At 37.2% G+C, this 6,000-nt stretch overlaps 1 protein-coding gene across 1 annotated transcript in view; it reads right to left on the reverse strand.

The window, feature by feature from the left end:
• GAREM (GRB2 associated, regulator of MAPK1) overlaps positions 1-5,732 on the reverse strand; it is a 153,890-nt gene extending 148,158 nt beyond the window's left edge. Inside the window, exon 1 of the mRNA XM_006899560.1 lies at positions 5,597-5,732. The gene's annotated coding sequence lies outside the window, so the exon portion shown is untranslated. The remainder of the gene's footprint in view (positions 1-5,596) is intronic.
• Between the last annotated feature and the right edge of the window lie 268 nt (positions 5,733-6,000).

The raw sequence follows: 6,000 nt of genomic DNA on the forward strand, positions 1-6,000 counted from the left end.
GGCCAGTTCATAAAATCTTGACCATATTCTTCACACATATTTAGATCATAAAATAACAGACAGGTTTCCAGATGAAAGGAGACTGAAGAGCTATGATGATGGTTTAATACAGTAAGTAGATGCTGTTCTGAAGGGGGGAAATACAAGGAAGGCCATTGAGACAACCAGCAAAATGGTAAGAGGACTGTGGATAAAAGGATTGTTACCAGATAAATGTCTTGGAGTTTTTTGAGAGTACTGATATTACATATCTTTGTTCTTAAGAAATACATGGGGAAAATTAAGGAGTTGTATACTGTCTACTCCCACAGGATTCAGAAAAAAATGTAAATGTGTGTGTGTGTGTGTGTGTGTGTGTGTGTGTGCGTGTGTGTGTGAGAGAGAGAGAAAGAGACAGAAGGAAATGATAAAATAAATTTGATTTACATAAAATAAAAATTGTGAAGGTAAAGTGTTTAAAATGCATAAAACTTGGTCAACGTTACTTAAAGTTCAAAGGGAAAAAAGTTAGAAAAGAAGACCAAAAAAGGCTGCTAATACAATCTTGTAGGGAGTTCAACCTATTTTCATGAGCAGACAAGTAATTCAACTTGCAATTAGTCATGTAAAATAGAGTTTAATCCTCTGAAACATTTTGTTGGTTATTATATTAATCATCAGTGCTAACCTTTATGAAGCACTTAGTAAGTGGTAAGCACACTGATGGGTGTCTGGCATGCGTTATGTTCTTTAATCTTCATAAGGATCCTAAGAGAAAAGTCTTGATAATTAGCTTCAATTTAGAGATGAGGAAAACTCAGATTTATAGGGATTTCATCACTTGCCAAATAGCAAAACCAGGATCAAATGAGGCAGTCAGATTTTAAAGCAGAAATGCCTTACAATGAAATAAAATTTATTTATATTATTAGTCATTTGTTAATTTTCCTTAAATTTAAGAATTTGATTGCAACTCAAATGAAATTCTGGAAAATTAGTAAAATACACAGTGAAGAGCTTCCTATTATAATAAGATCACATATAAGCTAGAGAGACCTAACAGGTCTTTTGGTCTTACAATTTCTGATAAGAGCTGACTTCGGTACTTATTATGTTCTTAGAAACTATTTCCTAAGAAAATGCCCAAAAGGAATATATTATGATTCATGAATAAAATTTTTATACTATAATCACAATATATTCTCTCTGGTGTAATTGTTAGTCTACAGGAATTTTTTTTAAAAATGATTATCAAATCTCTAAACTGATCTTTATTTTGAAAACAAGTTTTTTGTTGTTTTGTGCTGTGAAACCCACAGTGATCTTTGTGCCTCTTAATTTCTATCTATGATTCTTGTTGAGGCAGTTTTCAGGGTCTGCTTAGAAAACAGATACACACTCAAAAGCCTTCCATTTTCAAGCTTTTTGTAAATAATCTATTTAATTCTATTTCCAGATTGTCTTCCTTTAATATATTTTCTGCTGTTTTTAATAAAATGAGTTTAACGTAGTACCCATTTTTCCTTTTAATCTTGTAACCTTAATTTCACACACACACACACACACACACATATATACATATATATATACATATGTATGTATGTAATTTGGAACATGAAACCTGCTTAATTAAATACATTATGATTGCCCTCACAGATAATGAGTAAGGTTGAGCATCACTCTCTTCCCAGTGAAATCTGAAATGCCTATCAATAAAAATTAAGTTGAAAATATTGGCAGGTATCAAGGGATATCTTACATATCTTGTAAACATCTGTATATGTTTGTCTGATCAATTGACACTAGAGTTACCTAATCCGGAATGCTGGATTCCCAATCTTCTATTGAAACCACCATGGAAGCCTCTAAAATCCTGATGCTCAGCTCACACTTCAGACCAGTTAAATCCCAGGTTTGATACACTGGCATCAATCATGCAGAAAGCTTCCGAGGTGATTCACATATAGCTAAGTTTAAAATTCACTGTCTCCACAGATTTCATGTGCACGGCAGTCATGACTATGTATTTTGTGTACAGACCCAAAGGACTGACAAGGATATTTTAGAATTGATGGTTTTACAGGGTGTAAAGTCCAAATGGAGAGTAAAGACATGTGAATATGAAAGGGCAACTGAATGAAGACAGAGGATGCGTGCAAAACAAACATGTAAACGTTGCACACACTTAGAAGTCACACTGGGACAGGAAATGCACGTCTGAGCCATGCTGATGCAGCAAGTCTTTGATAGGCAGCACGTGGGTGGCATAAATGGAAAAGCACCCAGTGTGCTCAGTAACAGCACCTGGAATGTTCATGAAGCACAATGAAGAAGAATCTAGGAAGAGGGGGCCAGGCTTATCTTGGAAATGGCAAAGACAGGCTTAGAGGAATATGCTAGAATGAGCCTTGGCCTCAAAGGCCTTCTGGAAACAGGTCAAAGAAGCCAGGGGTAGTAAGCAGAAACTTGTTGAAGCCATTTCAAGACATTAGAAAATGCAAATTGTTTTTTTTGAAGATGAATTTAGCAGAGCTATTTTAAGACGGTTTTAGGGAAAAGACTCAATCTATTAACAGAACTGATTAGGTAAAATTGTACACAGGGTGGAACACAGTCTTATAGTTGTCTTTTCAGTTAGGTTGATAAAAACAGCAGAAATCTTAACTGTTATGGCAACCATCAGCAGGAGAGATGGGCAGCCTAGAATACTGGTCTTATTCTCTATATAATAAAACTACCCCTTTTCCTTAGTTCTCAAATATCAAACAAAAATTATACTTTCTCCAGTTAACTGCTCCTCTCTTTTCCTACGAAAGCTACTCTTAGCTCCAGGAAATATTCCAGAAGACCAGAAGATAATGCTTCAGGACACGGGGATTCATTCCTTCTTTTCATAGATATACATAATTTGTTTTTAAAAAGAAGCAGTAGAAAAATTTTGTAGCAGCTGAAGGGTCATTTGGGCAACAGGCAAAGATTTCTGAGAATTAAAAATGGTAATCTCAGCTTCTGATTTATTATATTAATATGCTATATTAATATAATAATATTAATAAATATTTCTTGAAGAGCTATGATTAGCCATCATTGTAGTGGGACTACAGCAAGGAGTCTTTTCCAAACTGACAACTTTTGGGGCATTGTGGAAGTTAAACTCAAAAACAACAGAAGCCTAAGAATACAGTTTCTAAGTAATCAATTAAAGTATAAGTCTACAGAGTCTTTTTTTTAAATTTATTTATGTTGTTGTTTCTAAGAATATGCAGAGCAAAGTGTACACCAATACTTCCTACCTGTGCAAATACAGTGACACGGCTTGATTTCTTTGAATTCTACAAGCAGATAAAAGCTATTAAAAGCTCCCTGGTATTGAATGGATTCTGACTCTGAGTGATCCTGTAAGACACAGCAGATTGTCCCATATGGTTTCCAAGTCCGTTTCAGAGTCTTATCTTTCTCTTGCTGAGTGGGTCAGATCCATTTGCTGACTTTTTAGTTAACAGCTGAATGCGTTAGTCAGAATGCCATCAGGGCTCCCAACTACATAGCCTTTTAAAACACTGAACATTAGCAAGGAGAAAGGTCAAGACCCTTTGTTAAGTCACACTAAGCAGCAGAAGAGAGGATAAGTTAATATAAGCTCCCATTTATTTTTTTTTTTAAATGCATTTATAACCTAATTATTGCAATTCCCCCCCCCCAACACTAGAATAAAATCTTTGCATTCTGTGTTTTGCTCACAAAGCACATAGAACCAGCTCAACTAACCGGCTGAATGAATGGCCTTTGTTGGGCTAGATGGAGGTCAAAATGAGGTGAGAAAACTCAGGTATTGTCCTCGTTTTTACAGAGAAGAAACCTCAAATCAGTGAGGTCACTCAAAAGGCCAGGCTGAAAAAAGAGGGACATTTCCAAGAAAATGAAACTTTCAATCCAATATTCTCCACCCAGATCGCAATACCCACCCATCTAGTATCTTATGAAAACAGTGCCTCAAGGTCTTTCACAAAAGCCATTTTAATGTTGTGCTTATCAGTTATTCATCGGGATGACCACCTGGAAGTTCATGGATTAGCTATAGGTATAGATTTTAATGTTAGGAGTACATAGAAGTTCATTGTGTTTGTAAAATTCTCATCTTACAAATATCTAATAAGATCTTGGAGTTTAAAGACATGCATCACTTGGCAATACTTGTCACGAAACTGATCTGCATTTCCACTGGTGACTTAATTACCCAGTGCTGAAATAACAGAAATGAATGTATGCAGAATGAAATAACAGAAACGGAAATGTACGTAGCTACAGTTAAGGAAGCTTAGTCAGTCATTGGATCATTGCAGTAAAGGATGAGCCAACTCATGGCTGACCCTCCAGTAGGTTTTCAGAGGCAGTATGTCACATGGGAAGAGACTGACCCAAGTTTTTGCAGGGGAGCAGCTGGTAGGTTCCAATCACCTGCTGTTAGGTTGGCTGCATAGTCCAAATTCAGGGTTCCAGCTCAGGGGAAAGGCTTTCTGTCTCTTTCATCTCTAAGAAAAGGGTCTTATCTTCTTTCAGTGTCTGTGGGCCTGGTGTTACTCACCTCTCCACACATCTTGGATCAACCTTCCATTGGGTTCTAAAAGGTTTCATGGCAAAGGCCCACAAAAGACACTCTTAGGGGAGCTCTGGTGGCCTAGTGGCAAGAAGCTACACTGTACTGAAGAGCAATGATGTCTCTCTGGAGACTACGGTGCGTCTGATACAGGCCATGGTCTTTGCAATCATTTGTTATACATCAGAGAGTTGGACAATGACTAGGGAGGATAGAAGGAGAATTGACGCCTTTGAGCTGTGGTGCTGGAGAAGAGTACTGAATGTATCATGGACTGCCAAGAAAACAAACAGATTCATCCTAGAGAGAGTTAAACCAGGCTACTCCTTGGAGGCAAGAATTCTGGGGCTTCATCTGACATACTTTAGACATGTTGTAAGGAGAGACAGGTCCTTGGAGAGGGACACCATGCTTGGTAGGGTAGAGGGACAGCGCAGGAGGGGAAGACCCTCTATGAGGTGGATTGATTCAGTGACTGGGGTAATCAGGATGGGTGTGTCAGAGGCAATGCGATTGGCACAGGATAGAGCAGGGTTTAGGGCTGTTGTACATAGGGTCGCTATGAGTCGCAAATGACTCGACAGCATATAACAACAATAACAACAATAAATAAAGACACTGTTGGTCACACCTCAAGGAAACACCCCCTGCATAATATCAGAACTATGACTTGATTAAAAGTGTTATTTCTCATCCAAGTCTCCATACAACTGATAGAATGATGACATCAGGTCATATCATGGAAGATAATTATATCATTACATGACTATCAAATAATATACCTTAATACATAATTGGTAAACCGTTCATGATCATGGTTCAGCCAAGCTGACATGTATTTTTGGTAACACTATTTAATGTCATGACAACTGATTAATAAAATAACCAAACAAAAGCACCCAATGCATATACGTCATTATATCTCTAATTATAAATAATCCAATTTTTCCCACTGTGGAGGAAGAGAAAATGAGCATGGTGAATCGTTTTCCTTGACTTGTGTCTAGAGCAAAGTCTTACCTGCATAATGCACAGGAATCTCGATCTTTGGCCCAATGACATAGTGCCCCTCCTCCAAGCTATGGGCAGTGATGGTCGTCCACTGACGGCAAGAATGAATCAGAAGGTAGTCATTTTCTCGCAATCCTTCTATGCATTCTCCTAGAAAAAAGAATTTTTCACATGAGTTAGAATTCACATCCGCAGTCTGCAGAAAACAAAACAAAGCAAACAAACCAACCAAAAAACACAGTCTGCCAAAAAGAAAAAATTAAATCAATGAATCCCAAGGTAAAACTTAAGAAATGCAGAATTGGACAAGTCATCCCATGTTGAATTAAGATTCAACTTGGAATCAGCAAGTTAGAAAAGAAAGCATTTTTTACCAAGTTGACAATGTACTCAACATTTCTTAAGAATATATT

This window comes from Elephantulus edwardii, unplaced genomic scaffold, assembly GCF_000299155.1.
Source record: "Elephantulus edwardii isolate Elephantulus edwardi_28Jun2011 unplaced genomic scaffold, EleEdw1.0 scaffold00261, whole genome shotgun sequence".
In the NCBI taxonomy this organism is placed as follows: Eukaryota; Metazoa; Chordata; class Mammalia; order Macroscelidea; family Macroscelididae; genus Elephantulus; species Elephantulus edwardii.